We start from the raw sequence: 24191 nt of genomic DNA, 5'->3' as shown, positions 1-24191 counted from the left end.
TGTAAAGTGGTTGGAGTTAGGAAGGGCATTCAGCTGTAGAAACCATGCCAAAGCTGATACTGGAGCTCAGTGCAGTCCTGTAGCTTGCTGGATCCTGTGAAATTGTCCAACCCATGCCAGCATGGAAAATGGATGCTAATTGATAATGAACCATGGATATATAGACCTGGGAGGTAATCCACATGTCTAACTGCTCAATTATGAAGAAATAGCGAGATGTAATTTTATTATTTATATAAATAGGAACAAGGTAGGTTATGTCTTCCTAAAGAACATAAAATTCTGGTTTACATGTGATGGGCTCTGATAGTAAAATACACAGTGATGAAAATGATCTTATCAGACCAATCTGGTCTTAACAGCCTTCTATTTGTTTTATAAACCAGAATTAAGTTTGCCCTGCTGAGTGTAGCCTTTTATATTTGCTCATTTTGCCCTTCAGTAATTTAGCTTCGTATCAAGCCACTGGGCTCTGATTTTCTTTTCTTTTTTTTTTTCTTTTTTGGTAGCAAAATTATGTTTGCCGTATCTTATGTATAGCTTGTCATAAGAAGTTATGACTAATAGCCAGATTTAATTAAAAAAACAAAACTATACTTTCTAAGACACACATACATATTGACTCTGTACATGGAGAAGTCTTTATTGCTGGAATGTATTTGAACAGTATCATTGATTGCTCTTAATATATACATTGCTCACACAAGCCAATATTTGTATTTGTATTTGCTCAACCTTCAAGAAATAGCAACCAAATCTTCTTCAAATTACACCTTACTATCTTAAAAATATTTTAAAAGATTGAACAATTTTGCTGCCAATATACTAAAATATATTATGGTCAAGGGTAGAATAACTTTGATTCTAAGTTTTCTCAGAGTAGACCCAAGGCTGAACAACATTGTTATACTATTTTCTGTGTACTGCATTTCATTTTCATTCCTATGTTGGCAAACATAAGAATGTAAATTTGAATGTTGTTCTTAGGTGTACATCTTTCTATCTACTAACCAGTCAGTCAGTGACCCTTTTTTACAGCTAGGCAGACCAAGACATGCCGAGTTGTGTGTCTCTTTAGATTCTTCAACAATGGCTCTTCTAAGTGTTTAAGTTGTGACCTTGAAACTAATAGTGAGAAACTTGACCTCGTAAATAATGTAACTTTTACTCCAGTCCTCACATACAGACTGGCACACACCTTTCATTTGTACACACACACACTCATGTGTCTCCTTTAATTGACCATTTTGTCACTTATACACATACACACTGGTATTTTGCATACATTCGCCTGCTGACATTCGTTGACACTACATCGAAGAAACCAAAGAACAAAAGGCCAAAGAAAAATGAAAAAAAATGCACTTGACACGAGAGCTGAAGACACCTCTGAAAGTGGTAGGGCTCTGCTACGTCAAAAATGGTAGAGGAATAGGAGCCGAAACCGGATGTGGTTCCTCCTGATGCTGTCATTAGGCACTGGATCCTATAAAGGAGCTGTTGAGGTAGTGAACCATGAGATGTGGTTGGAATTCCTCCACATATTTCCTCTTAGGCCAAACTCACTTCTCTCTCTCCCGCTTCCACTCATTGCTGGACTGCTTGACCACTATGTACTCTAGACCCATCCATGCACTCATGTATACATTCTTCAGCTGCTTCCATCCCTTTGTCATAGTTCTCCTCTAAAAAAAACCATCATTCCTTCATCCATTGGCTATTTCCTGCCACTCCACTTTGTAAATGCAGTCTACTTTCCAACATGATCAGTCTTTCTATGTTCTTTAACTTACACTCTTGGATTTTTTTACCATCTTCAGTTTATTGTTCTCTTATAAGCACAGACATGGTTGTGTGGTTAAGAAGTTTGGCTCCCAAGCACACAGTTTTAGGTTCAGTTCTACCATGGCCAGTCTTCTATTATAACCCTGGGCTAACCAAAGATTTGCAAGTGGATTTATCAAACAAAAACTGAAAGACGCCATTTTGTGTGTATGATTGTCATAAATGAGTGCCATGTATATGACTATGTATTTGTTGGTGTGTGTGTGTATATGTGTGTTGACATTTCAGAAATGGTTGAAAATTACTTTTCTGCCTTAATCTCATAATGAGCAATTTTGGAGGTGCTTTCATGGTTCTGGGGTCCAGAAATGAACTGAAAATTATTTAAAGCAAAATAGTCTGTTAAGACTACATTGGTTGAAACAGTCTGCTGCTATAATATACTGTATTTCATTAAAATCATGGAACAAACAAACATACTCAATTTCAGTATTCTTTTAGTTTCTATCACTCCCCATTGACCATTGTGCAATGAAAGATCACTTCCAGCACAATTGTCCTGTCATGTGCCAAGCTCATATCTGTTAGGTCCTCAATCAAGTCTTGACAGGTCTTTCTTGCTTTCTACACTCTGGCTCCCACTTAAAAGAGGATCTCACTGGTCTTAGTATTATAAAGATATATATCCCTCTAGGTACAGGCATGACTGTGTGTTTGCTTCCCAACCACATGGTTTCAGGTTTGGTCTCACTGTGTGGCAAGTATTTTCTACTATAACCTTGGGCTAACCAAATCATTGTGAATGAATTTAATAGATGAAAGCTCAAAGAAGCCTATCACACACACAAACACACTCACATATATGTATCTACTACATATGTAGAAATCTGTGGATATGTTTGTTTGTGGCGTTGTTATTTAACTCCTCCTACATCGTTATATCGATTTTGATGAAACTTGACACATGAGTAGAACTCATGTCTGGAAAACTAGTGACATACTTAGATTGTTGAAAAAATCGATAACAGGGCCCCTGGAAGGGATTTTTATATATACTATACATATAACTAATTATTATTTTTAAACATCCAAGGGAATTAACTCTTTCGCTCCCGAAAGGGATCCTTATATACAACCAAGAGAAATAACCCATTCATGTTCGTAAATTATTTTGTATAAATCAAATTGAGTAATGCTTATTTCTTAGTATTTCAACTATTTGAATTATTTTCACAATTTATCCAGTACAAAGATCCACTTATTTCGGTTAGTGACTTATTCACGAATATACCAACACTAGCACCGCTGAAGGTCATATATATATATATCTACACAGGGTGTCCCAGAAACATTTACCCATTGATATTTCTTAATGATTCAAAATAAACTTAAAATTTGACACACACATTCTAATGTAAATTGCCAATCCATTGCAGTACTTACATTTCAAAATTACCACCTTTTGCTTTGATCATAGCCTGAAAACAAGTGGGCACTGAGTTGCATGAGTGCTGTACCACCTCTTCATCCAGCTTGACCCATGATGACAGAAAGGCTTTCTTCAGGTTTGACACATTTGAATAGGAGCAACCAGAAACATTACTTTCTAAGATGGACCAGATAGCAAAGTCCATGAGATTGATGTCTGGACTTGAGAAGGCCATATCATCTTGTCCCAAAACCCACTGAAATTCTCTTTGTACCACCTCTGTGTCAATTTGGATGTGTGGGCTAGAGCCCCATCTTGGGTGAAGATGTAATGGTCACCAAAGATTTCTGTGACCCTGGGTAACACTTTCTCATCCACTGTTTCCACATAAACTTCACTGCTGACCTTGAAGCCAATATTGATGAAATTAAGGGAAGCTTGAACCCATCAGATGCAACTGTGGCCCACGCCATGAGTGAAGTTGGCTTCTGGCAATGTAAAGGACTCCTGTTACCTTCGGACAAGTCCCCTGCATTATATGCATAAAGTCTGTCATTCTGCCTGTTGGTAACTGCCTCCATGGTGAAGATCTTCTCATCGGACCATATCAACACTTTGTTAGCAGCGTACTTCATCTCAGCTAACATGGTTTTACCCCCATTGAGTTGTTTCTTGTTGGAAGCTGCTGGAATTGATTCTTGTATACAATTAGCTTTAAATCCTCTTTTAAAATCCTGTGCATTAATGATTTTGAAGTATCAAGAGCTTTTGCAGTTTTACCTGCACTCCTGCAGGGATTTGGATTCATTTGCTTCTTCACATATTCTGGTCTATTATTGGAATAATTATTTAATTTATTAAGGTAAAACTTATTCTGCTTAAAGAAATAATGATACCAACATTATTAGTAGTAGAATAACCAACTCCAAAATTATTACTAGAAAAAATGTTATTATATTTTTTATTATTTATAATGAATACTTCATTTAGTTTAAATATCTCTCTAATAATGTTTATTTTAACTTGAGCCCCATAGGGAATAATTAACCAAATTTTGTTCTTATTATTAACATTATTTTTTTAATATTATTATATTTATTATTGTGGAGGCGCAATGGCCCAGTGGTTAGGGCAGTGGACTCACGGTTGGTTTCGATTCCCAGACTGGGCGTTGTGTGTGTTTATTGAGCAAAACACCTAAAGCTCCATGAGGCTCTGGCAGGGGGTAGTGGCGACCCCTGTTGTACTCTTTTACTCTTTTGCCCCAACTTTCTCTCACTCTTTCTTCCTGTTTCTTGAGTAATGCTGCGATGGACTGATGTCCCGTCCAGCTGGGGGGAACACATACACCATGGAAACCGGGCCCATGAGCCTGGCTAGGCTTGAAAAAGGTGCATAAATAAAATAAATATTTATTATTATCAACCTAGCTAAAACCAAAGTACTAATAAGTAGAAAGGTAGAAAACCCACAAATATCATCAGGAAGATGGCCCTGCTCGATCTGTAGAAAAGGTGTAGGTAGAAACTCTATAAGATGTACCCAGTGTAAGCTATGGACACATAAGAGGTGCAGCAATGTCAAAGGTAGGCTAACTGGGAAGATAGTTTTTGTATGTGGCAGGTGCTCTGGAGCACTGACCTCCGAAAATCTGCAGAAAACAACTTCTGTCACTTTCCGGGGGGAAAAACTAGAAGTAGTTGATAGTTTCCGCTATCTAGGTGACCAAGTCAGTAGTGGGGGTGGGTGCGCTGAAAGTGTAACTGCTAGAATAAGAATAGCCTGGGCAAAGTTTAGGGAGCTCTTACCTCTGCTGGTGACTAAAGGCCTCTCGCTCAGAGTAAAAGGCAGACTGTATGATGCATGTGTACGAACAGCTATGCTACATGGCAGTGAAACATGGGCCGTGACTGCTGAGGACATGCGTAAGCTCGTGAGGAACGAAGCCAGTATGCTCCGATGGATGTGTAATGTCAGTGTACTTACTCGACAGAGCGTTAGTACCTTGAGAGAAATGTTGTACCTAAGAAGCATCAGTTGTTGTGTGCAAGAGAGACGATTGCGCTGGTATGGTCATGTGGCGAGAATGGATGAAGAGAGGTGTGTGAGAAAGTGCCAATCCCTAGCAGTTGAGGGAACCCGTGGAAGAGGTAGACCCAGGAAAACCTGGGACGAGGTGGTGAAGCACGACCTTCGGACGTTAGGTCTCACCATGGAAATGACTAGAGACCGAGACCTATGGAAGTATGCTGTGCGTGAGAAGACCCGGCAAGACTAGTGAAGCCATAATCCGTGGCCCCTACCTGGGACGTAGTCAGTCCACCTGTGCATACCTTCCTTCTTGTGACACTTGTGAAGACCTGTTGAGGCAAGTGAGAATAGAATCGAATCGTATCAAATCAAATCGAACCAAATCAAAATAGATGAACATCAATGGAATTTGTATCCTTGTGGTACCAGTGCCGGTGGCACATAAGAAAACCATCCGAACGTGACCGTAGCCAGTACCGCAATGACTGGCCTCCGTGCTGAGGGCACGTAACAAACACCATCCGAGCGTGGCCGTCCGCCAGCCTCGTCTAGCACCTGTGTCGGTGACACATAAGAAAACACCATCCGAGCGTGGCCGTCTGCCAGCCTCGTCTGGCACCTGTGTCGGTGGCACATAAAAAACACCATCCGAGCGTGGCCGTCTGCCAGCCTCGTCTGGCACCTGTGTCGGTGGCACATAAAAAACACCATCCGAGCGTGGCCGTCTGCCAGCCTCGTCTGGCACCTGTGTCGGTGGCACATAAAAAACACCATCCGAGCGTGGCCGTCTGCCAGCCTCGTCTGGCACCTGTGTCGGTGGCACATAAAATCACCCACTACACTCTCGGAGTGGTTGGCGTTAGGAAGGGCATCCAGCTGTAGAAACACTGCCACATCTGACTGGCCTGGTGCAGCCTTCGGGCTTCCCAGACCCCAGTTGAACCGTCCAACCCATGCTAGCATGGAAAGCGGACGTTAAACGATGATGATGATGATGATGATTAAACGAATTAAATTTATTCTTATCTTTTAGTCTATTATTATATTTATTTTTGTATTATCATAATACCTATTATTAAAACCATGATTACCTAAATAAAACTTATCATAATTCTTAATATTAGGTTTATTATTATAAATATCATAGGAATCATTTATATTATAATCTTTTATATTATAATTATATTTACAATTATTAAAGAATTTAATACTATTATTATATCCCGCCTCCCGCAAGGCTTCATTATGATAAGGTGCGTGTTTTTGGAAAATCTCAAAATTAGAAGAAAGCATCAATATTCTTTTACCTATATTATCTATCAATGATTTGAGGGTGGGTGATTACTATTAGCCTTAATATATCTAAGTTTTTCATTAATACCATTGAATGGTTGGGTTTTACCTGTTATTAGCATCTAAATAATTAACATATAGTAATACCTAATCCATATCTTTTTAAAAAAACTATATAGTTTCTTCTTATATAATTCTAGTGTTCTATTGGTGCAATTCTTGGGTAGTAATAAAAGGTAATCCTTATATAATCCCCCCTCCAACTTTAATTTTTCTAATTGAAGTTCAGATAATAAATAAATACTAAATCAGTCACCTGTTTACTTCTTATTTTCACAGCTAAAATACATATTTCTATCTATTTATTCTACAGTGTTTTCATGTGATAGATTTCTTAGAAACGCTAAGTTCTAAGTTTATTTTATTATTTTTAAATCGAATTAATTTTAATATTATCAATTTTATTATTATCGATTTAAAGATATAGTCACGAAACGCATGTAGTCAATTTAATGTTTATTTAATCTATTGATTTTTTAAAATAATATTTATTATAGTATATTTAAATATTTTCTATATAATATAGATAATGTATTTCACTATTGAATTGCTTAATTATAATTGTACTTTGGATAATGTAGTTTATAAATGTATGGTAACTTTAATGTATGATTATAATATGAATGATTACAATTTAAATGCTATCTATATAGGGTCGACTTCGAATAAAATTAAGAGTGGCTCAACATATGTATTCTTTTAGGAATAGAAATCTAATTAATTCAACAGGTCTCAGTAAATATATTTGGGAACTTAAATCTAAATGTATTAAATATAAATTAACTTGGGAGATAATTTGTAAGGCAAATTGTATAGGGAGTAATTCTTGTTTATTGTGTAATGATGAATGTAAGGAAATATTATTTAATAATGATTATTTATTGGTCAATTCACTAGAAGAGCGTAAGATTAAATGCAAACATAAATTAATTTACCTATATAATAGGTTTGGCTAATTTTCTGTATATATAAAACTCTATTTTATGTTACTTATTTATTGTAAATATAATTCAGTAGTATTAGTGTGTAAATTAGCATGATATTATATGTTATATTACTATATTTGAATACGTTTAAACTTGGATATTTCTTAATAAATAAATGAATATATAAATTTATTAAGATCTATTAAATGTATTTAGATATATTAATTATAGTAATATAAATTAATTTAAATATAATATGTATATTTTACATAATTATTTGGACTTTAAATTTATAGTAAATAGTCATTTATAGTTTTTTTGTTCTTTTATTCTTTGATTCTAGAAGCTTAAATATTTTTCATCATTTTCATTAATAAATATATTTCGTTATTTTCATTAATAAATTTATTCTATCTTTTTACATGCGTTCATGAGTTTAATTTCTTATAAATGCTAAGGCCTACACTTTTATGTTTAAAATTCAGTTATAAAAGTTTCTTCGATAAGTAACGTATTTAGATAACAATATTATTTCATTTTTGAATTGAATTGTGTTTGATTATTATTGTTAAAATATTGATTTATATATTGTTTCTTGATAGTTATTAGTTGCGATGCATATATTTATTTTATTATTATTATTATTATTATCATCATTATTATTATTATTATATTGTGAATTAACATATTAAATATAATTTAATTTGTGAAATAGTTTTGTAAGACTAAATATTATCTAATAGTTAGGAGTTTTGTTATGTAGTATTACATTTAAGTAATATGTGTGTGTATATGTATATATATATATATACCGTAAATTCCGGGCTATAAGCCGCTACTTTTTTCCCACACTTTGAATATTGCGGCCAATACTATGATGCAGCAAATACATGTTTTTTTTGTCATGTCGCAAAAAGCATTTTGCTTCACAACAGTAGACCAATCAAATTGATGAGTAGGTCACAGAGGTCCAATGAAGTTGTGCGATAAATCAAGAGCACTTTCACAATTCAATTACCGATATTGTAAAGCTGTCATCTGTATTCACCCTCATCAACATGGAAAACACTCAAAGAAAAGCATATAATGCAGCTTTTAAGTTGGAGGCAATCAATCTGGCAGTTGAAGAAGGAAATCAAACTGCTGCATGTAAATTTGGCATAAATGAATCGATGGTGAGATGGTGGAGACGCCAGAAGGAAGAACTGAGTCAGTGCAAAAAGACAACAAAATCCTTCAGAGGTAACCATAGCAGATGGCCTGAACTTGAAAACTTTCTTGAAGACTGAGTTAACACACGGAGAGCAAGCAGCTACAGTGTTTTCACCATGCAGATCAGACTGAAGGCTAAAACAATCACCACCGAAATGAAAATTGAAGATTTTAGAGGTGGGCCATCATGGTGTTTTAGATTTATGAGAAGAAAAGGCCTGTCCGTCAGGGCATGCACGATTTTGTGCCAGCAGCTCCCTCCTGACTATGAGGAAAAACTTGTTAACTTTCGCACATTCACTCAAACAAAGATAGCAGAGAATTCTATTGGGTCAGAAAATATCATAAATATGGATGAAGTACCTTTGACATTTGACCTGCCTCTCACTCGGACTGTTAATAAAAAAGGTGATTCGTCCATCACACTGAAAACAAGTGGCCATGAGAGAACTCATTTTACCTGTTTTCTGAGCTGCACAGCATCTAGACTAAAGCTTCCACCAATGGTGATTTTTAAGTGGATGACAATGCCAAAGGAAAAGTTCCCCAAAGAAATTGGTGAAAGTCAATAAGAAAGGTTGGATGATGGAGAGCTTAATGAAAGATTGGCTCAAAGAGTGCTATGCCAAGCGACCTGGGGGATTTTTTCACACAAAAAAAAGCATTGCTCGTTATGGACAGCCCATATAACAGATTCAGTGAAAGCTGCCATCAAGAGTACAAACTCAATTCCAGCTGTGATTCCTGGGGGCACCACTAAGTATTTGCAGCCTCTGAACATCAATGTGAACCAGGCATTTAAAGTGGCACTGCACCGTGAGTGGGAGGATTGGATGACAAGTGGCGAGAAATCCTTCACTAAAACAGGCCACATGCGAATGGCATCTTTTACTCAAGTCTGCCAGTGGATCCTAAATGCGTGAAGCTGTGTCAAAACATCCACCATCACCAACGGGTTTCGAAAAGCTGGACTGCTGCATGATGAAGAGGACCAGGTGCACTCAAGTGAGAGCGACAATGAAGAGGTTGAAGTGAGTGACGAGATCCTGAGGCTGTTCAATTTGGACACTGAAGAAGAGGATTCTGATGATTTCAGTGCGCAAGAAGATGAAGAAGGCGATCAATGACTTTTGACCTGGTAGGCTGCAGTGTGTGTATATATATATATATATATATATATATATATATATATATATATATATTAGGAGGAATGTTGTTCATGCACTGTTCAGTAAAAAAACATAAGCAATGTAATTTGTGTGTTACTGATACATACATATATTTAAAGGTACCCGTGTTACAGGCACTGTGCGAAAAAAAAGCATTTACAATGTGTTTATGTTACCATATGGATTAAATTAAAAGTTAAAATATCCTCACATGTAATATCTTTCTGTGTAAATATCTCATCTTACAATGCTGGACACCTGTGGCTTAAAATCTGGTGCAGCCTGTACAAATACAAAATTGATTTTCTTTCTAAAATTAGAGCATGCGGTTTTTAATCAGGTGCGCTCTGTAGTCCAGAATTTACGGTAAATAAATGGAGTTAAACACAGGTGTTATTCAAATTCTTTTACTTCCGACACATGTTTCAAAGATATCACTGGTTTTATTCCAAATGAATAAAATGTAAAACAATGCAATCTTCTCTTCAGGGAAATGAAGAAATGAAACTCATCAATAAGACATTTTAACAGAATATGATGGATATGTATAGTGATTAACTGAACGCTATTAAGTTTGTTTTAAACAAAAAAAAGAGGATATAATGTCAAAGGTAGCCTATATAGAAAGAGGAGGGGTAAAGGAAAGAAAAAAACAAATAAATGAGAAGTATATAATGATATGTAAATTAGATATAACTCTAAAGTCTTGGAAAAAGATATATCTAGTGAATGTGAAATGTAAGAAGAAAATTAATTATATATAATGATAGATATCACTTATGTGAACTAAAGGTGTGTTTCTGCCAATGTTTACATCTGTATGCACACTCTATAACCGTGTTTACAAGGGGATTTTTAGAAAAAAGAATAAACACACCTTTAGTTCATATAAATGATATCTATCATTATATATAATTTATACATTAATTTTCTTCTTACATTTACATTTTACTAGGTGCTGGCTGGATAGCGAACTCTAAAATCTTATCAGCCATGGTAGCTAGTTGATCTGCGGTGTTGGTATCAACCGCTGTGGCTAAGATGGTTTGCACATTGGGAGGGAGCTTGGAGAAGAAAAACTTCTATAAAAGCGAGTTGTCCTCAGTCTTGTCACTGGGCTCATGGAGATGCCGTAAAAATTGAGATGGCATCCTGTCTCCTAACTCCTCATCTTGCATAAGCTGCTTAAACTTAGACTCCGCGGATTTGGTGTTCCGTCAGAGCACCTTGGATTTGACTAATGCACCTTGATGAGGATCAGTGATAAGATCCCTGACTGAAGTAGCGAGTGATGCTGGAATGCTACAAAAGAGAAGATTTAACTGTTGCTGCAAAGATACAGCGTGTGCTGCAAAATACACCTCCAACTGAGCGAACCAAAGCGTGACATCACCAGTGAAATGAGGAAGATTGGGTGATTACATTTTTTTTGTGTGTTTTTTTTTCCGTCAGAGGAGAAAAAGAAATGGACAAAAAAACTGACAAAAGTGTTGTTGGAAATAGTAGCATGTGTGCGAGAAAAATAATTCTGAACAAAATTTATAGAATTGTGTACTGAATGCACAGACAAGAAAAAATTTCGTAGCCAAACCTGTTTTTTCTTTTGTGCTGAAAGAAACAAAAAAAAATGCAAAAAAAAGCACACTGTAATGGTATGTGTGTGCTTCTACCAATAAATATATTTTTTTCTTCTTTTGTCAGTTAAAAAATTGCCAGAAAGTGGCGTGCGACCGGTAAAATTCTGTTTCCACGTGGGGCAATTCAAATGTGGAAACAGGAACAATGGCTGGAAGTTGATGGGTGATTTGCCAGAAGTTGATGGACGGCTGGAGTCGTGGCCATTGATGTGTTTACCAGTCGGAAGCAAGTGAAAACTGCCAGACTGTGATTCGGTTGAGCATCTATGCAATGAAACCTGTGACTGTGGAAAAAAACCTTTTCTACATCGAGGGTCACCATTTTATAATGGATGGCAAGGTTTACGATATCGGGAGAATATCGCCTTCTTCCATTATCTCTTTTTGTTCTTTGTGTAGTTCAGGCTCTGGCAGGCAAAGAGAGAGAGTCTTTAAGTACAAATGCAATTTACAACTGGTTTATTTACAGGGTTCACAGGATAGATGAAGTGTGCTGCTCTCAGCAACCATCTTTAGCTGTGTGCGTTGTGTAATAGCTCCGTTAGTGTGAACACATTGCCTCTGGAGGTATAACATACAGACAGGCCTAGCCAAAGGAGAGCAATCAGCAAGCGCTGCTGCTAAGAGGCGGAAAGGAAAAGGCTGAATCTGTTTCTGTTTTGCCCTTATATACAGTTTGCCATCGCGAGCCTCGTGATCTTGTGCATGGCAAATGGATGCAGGTGACGTCTCGTTCCAGTCTTGGAGAAAGCAATAGCTGCCATGAGATTTCATCCAATATGGCGCTGACTGCTTGTGCCGCTACATATGTATATGTATATATATGTGTATATATACATGCATACATATATGTATATGTATATATATACGTGTATATATATATGTATATATATATATGTATATGTATATATATTATATATATATATATGTGTGTGTATATGCATATATACATATGTATATATATATGTGTGTGTATATATATATATTTCTGTGTGAGTTAGAGGTTGGGAAGCAATAATAATGACATTAATAATAATAATAAAGACAATAATAATTATAACAATAATTATAATAGTAATAAAAATAAAAACTAACAATACACATAACATAAAAAATCCCAATCATGGAAAGAAGGAAAATGACACCGTCAGGTTAATCATCCCATTTCCTATGCAAATTAAGAATAACATAGTTAAAACAATATTTAGATTTAACAAACATTTTATATAAGGAAAAAACAAATACTGGGAGATAATTAACAACAAAACAATAAGAATAGGATACAATTTAACACATAATCTGGCTACCATCATCTCCTTAATAAACAATAGAAAACTGGACACCTATTTAAGTAGAAAAAATAATAACAGTAATATGCACACTAAAAATAACAATAGCCACAATAATAATAATAGTAATGATGGTAATAATAGTAGTAATAGCGGTGTTGGTTGAAAAAAAAAATAATAACAACAATAATAGTAATATTAAAATCAATAATGATAATAATACTACTAATAATAATAATAACAATAGTAATATCAAAATCAATAATAACAACAACAATAATAATAGTGATACAAGCAATATTAACAGCCTCAATATCATTATTAGTATCAACAATAGACACAGCACCAACAATGCAATACCTAATGTTACCCACACAGCTATATAGAACCTGTGATTGTAGAATTAGCAGGAAATGTGTATTCAACAATAATTGCATTAGAAAGTAAGTAGTATATCAATATGTAGTAAGTACGCAATCTGGTAATAAGGTATATGTAGGAGCAACCCAGAATAATATGAAACATAGACTTAATCACCTTAGGTACACCTTTAGAAACAGAAATAGGAGAAATTCAATGGGATTGAGCAACTATGTATGGAAACTTAAGGATAGGGGAATTGATTATAACCTACATTGGAAGATTTTAACCACAGCACCAGTGTATAGTACAAAGAATAGGAAATGTATGCTATGTGTAAATGAAATTTTCTTCATAATTAAAACCAACCTTCCACTTATTAATTCTCTTTAGGAGAGAAACAATTCCTGCCTTCACAAGACCAAGCACACCTTTTCTAAATACCATTACTACTAGTTATTTAACCCCCACTAGCACTAGCGCCCCTCCTTATTCGTATCATAATAACAATATTCATATTATTAATACCTTCCTGTACATGGTCACCATACAATGCTTGCCATATTCCCCCATTGCGCTATATGCCCTGGTTCTTCCCACTCTAACTAGTTTGCGATTAACCTTTTCTAGGTAGATACCTGTATATACTTTTGTGTGTATGGATGTATGTACGAATATATGCATGTATGCTGTGTGTGCAGATGTATATATGTATGTATACATGTATGTGTGTATCTGTGCATGTGTGTGTGTGCACATATAAGTACATGCAGTTGTAACCCTATTTCTGTGTGGGTAAGTATGTGTAGGTATAGAGCTTTGTATGTATAGGTGAATATGCGTATTGTGTCTGTATGTATGAATGTGCATTGTTTGAGTGTATATGTATATATATATATATGTAAGTGTGTGTATGTATATATATATATGTGTGTGAGTATGTTTGTGTGTATATGTATCATCATCATCATCATTTAACGTCCGCTTTCCATGCTGGCATGGATTGGATGGTTTGACTGAGGACTATTGAGCCAGAAGGCTGTGCTAGGCTCCAATCTGATCTGGCAAAGTTTCTACAGATGGATGCCCTTCCTAACGCCAACTACTCCAAAAGTGTAGTGAGTGCTTTTACATCCCACCGGCATGAGGGCCAGTCAGGCGGTACTGAGAATGACCACGCTCAGATGTATTTTACATGCCAGTAAGGTGACACTGACAACGATCACGCTCAAATGGTGCTCTTTACATGCCACCGGCATGGGAGCCAGTCTCGGTTACTAGTCATTGCCTCGGTGAGGCCCAGTGTTCGAAGGTTGTGCTTCACCACCTGATCCTAGGTCTTCCTGGGTCTACCTCTTCTATAGATTCCCTCAACTGCTAGGGTGTGACATAAACCATTATGTACAATCGGATAATTGAGTATAATATAATGTAATTTACTATAGCTAAACAACCTAATACATCATAACCCATACATGCCTACACCCCATAGTTGACACCCTTATCTGAACACAAATACCTCCAATTTGCATCTGCAACTGATATTACCTCTTCCCTTAGACTTAAATTGAATACTATTCCAATATGGAATTAATTAATTATTTTTTCAATACTTTTCTCGCTGGATTAAGTGTTTGTTTCTCTTTTTGTCTGCTGCAATTTTATTTTTGGATCTTCTATATATATGAAGAATGTTCCTCTGTCTAGCTGTTTTTCTCTCTACAAAATGGAAAGTTGCATTCTGGAACAGTCATTTTAACGAGTTTATTAATTTATTTATCACCCAACAAGATACGTCTGCACCAGTGGATACTCTTGAACCAGTTTTTGTGTGTCCCACAATAGGAGTTGATGCTAGATGTGTCGAAACAATTGTAATTAATAATATATTCTTGTATATTCCATCTCCTGTCAAGTCCACCTGAAGATTGTCGATCAAGACAAGAAACGATTGTAGTGGCGGTTTTTTTGACTATTTATTAAAATTTTATGTATTGATTAAGTCTTTCCTTGTTTGTTTTGCAAAATAGTGGTTTTGTCTCGAATAATATTTTATATGTATATATATATATATATGTATATATATATATATATATGTATATATATATATATATATGTATATATATATATATATGTATATATATATATATATATATAATATATATATATATAATATATATATACACATATATAGATATGTGTATGTTGATATCAGTCAGTGAGAATGAGTGCTCAACACCACAGTGGGGAATAAAAATTCTTGAGAGTAAAGATTGTTTGTCAACATAACATGGCAGTCCTATTTTAGGACGAATGTTGTTGTAATTTAGTCCCAGGAGACATCATTTCCATCTGGCCATATGACACAATCTGTGTCCTTATATTTTCGAACATGGAAATGTAGCACCCCCACTCAGCTTAAAACAACATCCGTCTATTGCGATTTCCGGGTTATTTCCCTTCATCACAATACACAGATATTGTTTTGAGCTGAGTGGGGGTGCTAGATTCCTTTGTTCGAAAATATAGAGACACAGATCATGTTGTATAGCCAGCTGGAGATGATGTCTCCTGTGGCTAAATTACAGCAGCATTCATCCTAAACTAGGACTGCAATGTTATGTTGGCAAACAATCTTTACTCTAAAGTACTGTTACTGAATATCTCTTGTTTTGAGATTTAGAAATTGTAATTTTCTAAAAATTCTTTATTTATGGGTTAAGACTACCATTAATTTTATGTTAAGAGATAGATCCCTTAACAATTATCAAACCTGCCACATGGAACATCAGTATTCGTCTCCATCTTCGATTAAAACATAAGATTATGTAAGATCATGATAAAATGACACAAGATTTTGTGTCCTCCTGATTGTGTGTATGTGTGTGTGTGCATGCACATGCATGTGTGTGTATGTGCATGTGTGTCTGTGAATGTGTGTGTCTCCTTCTGTTGATATCACATGAGTTTTGTAAATGAATGTTTTCCATTTTCAATACTCTGTGAAAATCTCTTTGGCCATGGGGAAATGTTACCTTACTTGGAACAAGGTAAGAGTTAGCAACAGGAAGAGCATCTGGCCATAGAAAGTATGTCTCAATAAAGTCTTGAAAAATGAACATCAAAATGATGATGGCGATAGGTATGTAGTTTCTTGTAAACTTTTATCCATATATATATATATATATTTAGTTATTTATTTATTTATATTTATTTATTTATTTATTTATTTATATTTATTTATATTTATATATATATTTATATATATTTATATATATTTATTTATATATATTTATATATATATATATATATAATATATATATATATATATGTATATGATATTTGTTTACAGCCCTCATGTGATGCCAAGACAAGGGTGCATGCACACACACATGCCAAGCTTTTTTCGGTTTCCATCTATGAAATCCACTCACAAGTTATTAGGTAACCGGGGGTTATAGTAGGAGACACTTGCCCAAGTACTGTGCAGTGGGACAGAACCTGAAATCACATGGTTGGAAGCACAGCCATGCCATTCAGAATACAAATTTATCCAAATTTGAGAATGTTTTTAGAACCACCATCAACATCATTGTTGATACATTTCTCTTTTGCTTGGTTTCTCTGACCAGATACTCTTCTCTTCACCAAGTGTTTTGCAAAGTGTACTTGGGTATGTGTTATCATAGCATCAGCTTTAAAGATGGTGTGATGTCCTCAACAAGGTTAAAGAATTCTCTCAAATGAATGTCCTCTCAATCTGATCACTAATCAATTTACAAAGTGCATGGGCTGTGTTTTATCATCCACCAATACTGTTGGTGCATAGGGAGTACATATCTTTTGTCTCCCTCCTGATCAGCCTGCCAGGGCTTTACTCTCATTCAGCATTGCAACTGTGGGCTGGAAGAGGCCTTGTGGCAGGCCCCACACTGAATTGCTGGATGTGATTAAGGAAGATCTTCAGAGACTCAACGTCACCTTGGAAGATGCAGAGGGGCTGGCGCAGGACTGTCAATAACGGAAAGCATTGGTGGACCTGGTTGGTTCTCTGCATGGTGATGTCTCTGTGACCATTGACTTGAAATGATCCCAGCACCATCAAGCAAGGGCATGAAGCAAGCAATACTATTGTCTTTTGTCCTGTAAGACTAATGGTGACTTTGCTATTTTATGCTATGTCCATTCAATCAATGCAACTTGAATAAGAGGGTGACTAATGGATAAAATGACTATGGAGGAAACTAGGATGTGGGTGAAAGGGACAAGTGTTTGATGATAGTGACAGAAATAAGAGAGAGAGAGTTAGCTTCTCTAGATTTGCACTCTTTGAAAGATTTTCATTTACACAAGAAGACAAGACAGGGAATATTGACTCTTTGTATAGACAGCGATAGTTGAGTGTAGGAGGCTATTCAATAAAAGCACTAGACATATTTGTACCAAGGCCCCCTGAAGGGTTCCTTGAGTACATGTAGGCCCAGTACCATCCATTGTAACAGAGGTGGATGGCCTAGAGCAGGGGTGGGCAAACTTTTTTGATCGCGGGCTGCACAGTGCGTCTTTGGAACCTTGGCGGGCCTCATTTATAAAAATCAAGTGAAAATATTTTTAAAGGCGGTTATAGACCTATAAACACACAATTGATTGAAAGGAAATTTTGTGAAATATTCCTCTCGGCGGGCCGCATGAAAACCTATGGCGGGCCGCATGCAGCCCGCGGGCCGTAGTTTGCCCACCCCTGGCCTAGAGAGTAAGTGCATGTCAAAACGAGGGGAGGATCAAACCAATCCAATGTCTGTTAATTCTGTCACTTCTGGCCTCTTCCAGCCCACAACTGCTGCGTTTAATGAGAGTAAAGCCTCTGTAGGATGAGTCTTGTGGGAGATGGAGGACATGTACTCCCTATGGAAGCCACTTTGGCACTAACAGTAATAGTGGATGATACAATGCAGCATGGTATGTAGTGCATAGAAGAGAGGGTGAGGGATAGAGAACTGGGGAATAGGTGGAAGCTAGAAAGATAGGTGGTAGAGATGTGAGTGATAGACAGACAGGTGATAAAGAGATGAGCAGAAGAGAAATGAAAGAATGTTTGGTAGAGAGATGGGTAATGGAAAGATGAGAGAAAGAAAAGGGACAGAGAAACAAAGTGATGATCAGATAAATTTTGTTTCACTTTTATGTCATTGTATCAGAACAGTTAAAATATGTTAAAAGCCACTTAATTAAACCTGTTGAATGAATATCTGCTGTGTGACAACTATCAAACAGATACTTGTATCAATGTGGATTAGGTCAAGTCACTGTAGGTCAGTTGACTTTTATTTAGATAGTATATATGTATGTTAGGTTTGTTGATAAAGTTAGTATACACTAATTTTTCAGCTGATTATCTACATAGATTGCGGAGTGATTTTTAGAGTCAAGTCACACGACTTCTAGACAGTGATCCAATTATTAAACACATCCTTCCAGAAATACTAGACTAGTTAGATAAGTGAACTCTCTAAGCAGATATTAAGAGAATCTATCATAAATAATAATAGACAACAACCAATGAAGGAATCTCTATGGCCTGCTAGAAGTAACAGCTTAGTGTCCAAAAATAAAAAAATGGACATGTTAAATATTGTTGTTCAAGGTGTACACAATGCCTTAAAAAAGAAACAATGGGATGGTCATGATTGGAATGGCCTTGTTTATAGAGCTGGACTGAGGTTATATAACAATGCCATGTGCAAAATGTTAAGTCAAAGAGATTTTCTGTAAAAGAAAGATAATCCTATTTCAAATTAGGATCTTTTTGATAATCATCATAAAGTATCAACCAGGAATAAATACTAGAATAGCATTAAATATTAAATTGATTAACTAATCTCTGTAGTAATTTATTCAAGTTACATGCATATTTTTTACAAAACAGAACCATGTGATAATCAGCTTAATTCTAAGTCTGTTGTTGGTTAGTCATAGTTCAACAACAAATGAAAAGAGACCTATGGTCAAAGGCATTCCAGACATGGCAATCTTTTCATTTTACTATATTATCTACTGAGTTCTTTCATATTTTTTAGAGATGATTGTGATTTAACCCTTTAGCATTTGAATTACTCTGTCGAATGTAATGATTATTTATTCACATTGTTTTGAATTGATCCTGCATTATCTTGTAGCTTTGAGATCTCATTGATGTGATTATTAATTTTTAGAATGACATTGTAGGTTAGGTGTAATAGGTTGGATCTTACTGGTTTGAAGATAAAACATGTAGAATATTTGGGCCTGATATGGCCAATTTAAATACTGAAGAGTCAAGGGAGTTTTGGCTGTTTCTAGCGGATTCAGTGACCATCTACAGTCTCCCTCATTGTTTTAAAATTATGTAATCTATTATACCATCTGCCCCATATATCTCTCCATTATGCTTAGTGTGTCCAATTCCCCAGGCCCCACATTAGTCAATACACCTACCAAGTCCTTCCTTCTTAGAACATTGGCCCTCTGGAATTCATTCTTTATTCATATCTCTCTGACAGGTGTTGACTTACAAAAGTTGAAGAGAAATAGTAATGGTATCAATCTCTCAGGAGAGCCTGCAAAGATCATAGCCAATACCTCTTCCTCCAGACCTAGCAGATAACTTCCTCCTCGCTACCAAAAAAAAAAAACCCAATAATTTTTCATGCTTGGTTGAATGGGCTTATAATATGCTTTCAAAAAAACACACATTTATATATACAAATGTACTGAAAAATTCTTGGCTTTGGGTTAAAGAAAATACAGGAGGATCAGTTATGATTTTATTCAATATATTCCTCTCTCAGCTTTTCTAAGCCCTGTAAAAGGACTCGGGAGGTTGGGCCTCCAACCAAGCCTTTCGCGATACCCTTAAAACCAGGAACTTTTCAGCACCCTTGGTATATAGTGTTATCATACAAAGTCTTTACTTTGCCAGAACCCAACATGCTTCTTGCCATTATCATGAGCATGAATTGGATGAGTTAATAATACAGTTTTAGGCAGCAAACTGGCAGAAGTGTTTGCACGTTGAGCAAATGCTTAGCGGTATTTTGTCTGCCATTACATTCTGAGTTCAAATTCCGCCGAGGTCAACTTTGCCTTTCATCCTTTCGGGGTCGATTAAATAAGTACCAGTTAAGCAATGGGGTCGATGTAATTGACTTAATCCCTTTGTCTGTCCTTGTTTGTCCCCTCTATGTTTAGCCCCTTGTGGGCAATAAAGAAATAAATACAGTTTTAGTAATGCATCTTAATTCTGCATAAAGTTTTGATGGACATTTTACAATTGGATGCCTTCCCATCATCAAATTAATTTTGTGGTAGCAAAAGAAAAACTCAAAATCATATATTTCTTTCACTTTTTATTGTTTTCCATCTATTTATTTATCATTGCAGCATAGCTGAGGCAGATTTTCTTTTCTTTTTGCCTATTAATATATTACTAGATAGCCATGACCAGACAGTCTACTCTATTTCACAGCAGGAATTAGATGGTTTAGTAGAAAGTTAACCCTTTGGCATTCACATTACTCTGTCAAATATAATGTTTATTCATTCACATTGTTTTCAAGTAATCATTTATTATCTTGTAATGTTGAGATTTTGATGATGTGATTGTAAATTTTCGAAATGACATTGTAGGGTAGGTGTAAGAGGCAGGATCTGGCCAGTTTGAACAGAAAGCAGGTAGAGTATTTGGGCCAGATATGACCAGATTAAATGCTAAAGGATTAATGAATGTGCATTTGTTGTATATATGATATTAGAACTGGATATAGTACATCATTTAGCAGCTGTGAGGGTTGGTGACAGGAAAAGCATTCAATAGTAGAAAATCTTTCTCAACAAATCTGTCTGGCCCATACAAGCTTGAAAAGTGGATGTTAAATCATGATCACGAATGGTATTGCTAAAAACATTGTATGCCAAAGTACTTTGCTAAACACCTTGTTTTCCCATGCCATGTAAATTTATTCAAATTTTTACTCTTTACTGAATAATTTTTATCTAACAACTTATGTCATAGCTTTATAATACAAAAAGAAATAGCTGTTTCTTTAATTCATTAAGTTTTAATAAGCAGTGTGAATGTCTTTTCTATATTACTAGGATACAATATATATAATATATATATATATATAAGATTTGTTGAAGATTGTAGTTCTGTTTTAATTACAAGATAATCATATACTCTCTAATTTCATAGTTAGCCATTTATTAATTTAATTTTTTTTCATATTTAGACTAATCCGTTCTTTATGAGTTATTTTGTTAAAGAAAAAGAAAAAAGAACTTTTAAAGTGACTTTGACATGATTGCACTGTTGCTTTTCGTATTTGAACCATTTGAATGGTAACAAGGTTTCAACTGATTAGTCAACGGTAGAATATACAACATGACCAGTACTGCTTTATTGTCATGAAATATGGCTTCTGCATATTACAGACTAACCAAAGCATGATTACTCAGAAGTAGTGAGTGGATTGGCAAAAATCGCTGAGTAATATATTATCTGGTATATAAGTCAATGTAATATATAGTGAAAAAGTAGTGCGGAACATTCTCACTGTCTTTTTAAATCCTGGGGTCAATTTAATTCATGTCTGGGTGAATTCTATTCACAAAGTTTGGAATGGAATCCTAATAGAAGAGTAAGACTACTTTTCTTCTTCTTCAAAAAAAAAGAGGTCATCTGCACTATTTGTGGAGCAGCTCATCATACTATGCTGGTTAGGAGGTATTGTACTTTGAAATCTTGTAAATAATGATGACTATGTATAGTTGTGACTGAAATCTCCCTTTCTATCACTCTCCTTAACTGAATCAGATTGTAGAAATTTCTGTTAGTAATATTTTCAAGAACAAAATAGAACTCCATCAACCTACTTGAAACTGAGACTGTACCAGGGATCATCAGGGCTTTGGTGTAATGGTCTCTCAACTGCGCTTTTTCAACTGAGTTACAATTTACATTAATACAAGGGCAAGTTAAAAAGTAGTGCAATTTTTATTTGCATTAAGTTTTATTACACCCTTTTATATCAAAGGGTTGGTCAAAAAGTAATACAAATAAAAATTACATCACTTTCTGATTCACCCTTGCATATGCTTACTTTTATAATGAGAACATTTTGATAATGTATACCAAATGAAATATGTTAAATAGGTAGAGATAAAAACTAATTCAAAGTATAATAGATGTATTGTTTTAATAATACAATTTTATACACTTTTCTTTTACGTTTTAGGTTTGTTTGAAATCTATGTATTTACATAGATAATAGAACAGACAGATTTTTACAAACATTCTTTATAGCACCATCTGACTTTTACCATCAGATATATCTGGGTTAGATAAATGCACACAACAATTTCGTTGTCACTCAACCCACTGGAAGTAGCAACCAAGACTCTCACAAATTACATTCATAATTTAATACAGGTCATATCAAACAATATAGTTCATCATATACAAACCACGAGATTGTCATAACTTGAACACCTTTCATCACAGTTTTTTAATTTTTATTATGACTTATCTGGGATTGATGACAACATGAAAGTTTGCTATGAGCCAAGAACAGAAGGCCTCTGCATATGTCTCTGCATGTGTGTGTGAGTGTATTGCCATTGTTTTGACATTGGCTTTTCCATGCTTACTTGAAGCAAATGGAATTTATTTAGACAAATTTTCCATGGTTAGATGCACTTCTGGCCACCTAACCTGTTTCCAAGCAAGGTAATGGCCTGACATGTTTTTAAGAAAGATTGGAAATGAAGGACACTGCTTGTATGACAGTGACACTTGTTTACAACTATCACACATTGTCAAGATAAGGAGATACAAATACACACACACACACACACACTTAAGTAATGGGCTTCTTTCAGTTCCATGGTTTTGATCAGCCCAAGCCTACAGCAGATGACATTTACTTAAGGTGTCACATAGCAGGACTGAACCCAAAGCTATGCAGTTGGGAGGTGGTCTTCTTAACCACTCAGCCATGTCTATGTATGTATATATGTACGTATGCACATATTTGTCTGTGTGCTTGTTCACATTTATGCTTCTCTAAAAACCACTGAGCTGCAAGTGGTGACATTGTTATCATTTTCACTTATTAGCAAATCTTTGCAGCTTCAAGAACATGGGGAGTAAGAGATTTTACTTCAAGAATAGATAAGGGTCTTGCTATGTTTCTTGGAAGCTTTATATAGTCATTGATGAAAACAATGAGGTGTCTTCTATGTGGTTCTTCAATATTTCAGAAATAGTAATCAAATCTTCAAATTACATTGCTGTCTTTAAAAAAGAAAAATGGCACATTTGATAATTATACATGCAAATATATTGTCCTAAAGTAAGGTGGGATGATCCTGGCAGGAACACCTTTGATTACTTGTTTGCTCAATCAGGGCTAACTAGTGACTAAACAACATCAATCACTTGAGAACAGAGTTGTTAATTATGAAGTATAATTTTGTATCTTGAGATGTGACAGTAGTTGATACAAGTATGGCTATGTGGTTAAGAAGCTTGCTTTGCAGCCACATGGTTTTGAGTTCAGTCCCACTGCACAGCATCTTTTCCATTTTACTTGATTCAATCATTGTACTGCAGTCATGCTGGGACACCACCTTGTAGGGTTTTGCTGAAACATATCAACCTCAGTGCTTATTTTTTTAAGTCAAGTACTTATTCTATTTGTCTCCTCTGCTGAACTGATAAGTTATAGGAATGTAAACAAATCAACACTTGTCAAGTGGTGATGGAGTACAAACACAAAGACCCACACTCATAGACACACACATACACACATGCGCGACAAGCTGAGTGGACTGAGTACCTGGTTTTTACAGCTGGATGCTCTTCCAAATGCTAACCATTCACACACACACACAACACACACACACACACACACACACACACACACAAACTTCTTTCAGTTTAGTTTCCAGCTACCAAATCCATG

The 24191-nt window shown here is 35.5% G+C and overlaps 1 protein-coding gene and 1 long non-coding RNA gene across 4 annotated transcripts in view; one reads left to right on the top strand and one right to left on the bottom strand.

Moving 5' to 3' along the window:
• On the bottom strand, positions 1-22306 carry LOC118763906. The gene is made up of 3 exons (XR_004999666.1): positions 22296-22306; positions 18006-18014; positions 1-77 (listed from the first exon to the last, which is right to left on the bottom strand). It is a non-coding gene; the product is annotated as an uncharacterized LOC118763906 (long non-coding RNA).
• The window catches only part of LOC115213026 (WD repeat-containing protein 7-like), a 117814-nt gene that overhangs the window by 4671 nt on the left and 88952 nt on the right, over positions 1-24191 (top strand). The window lies entirely within an intron of this gene.

The sequence above is a fragment of the Octopus sinensis genome, linkage group LG6 (genome assembly GCF_006345805.1).
Source record: "Octopus sinensis linkage group LG6, ASM634580v1, whole genome shotgun sequence".
Lineage (NCBI taxonomy): Eukaryota > Metazoa > Mollusca > Cephalopoda > Octopoda > Octopodidae > Octopus > Octopus sinensis.
The sequence above is the reverse complement of the archived record's forward strand: the minus strand, read 5'-3'. Positions and strand labels throughout refer to the sequence as shown.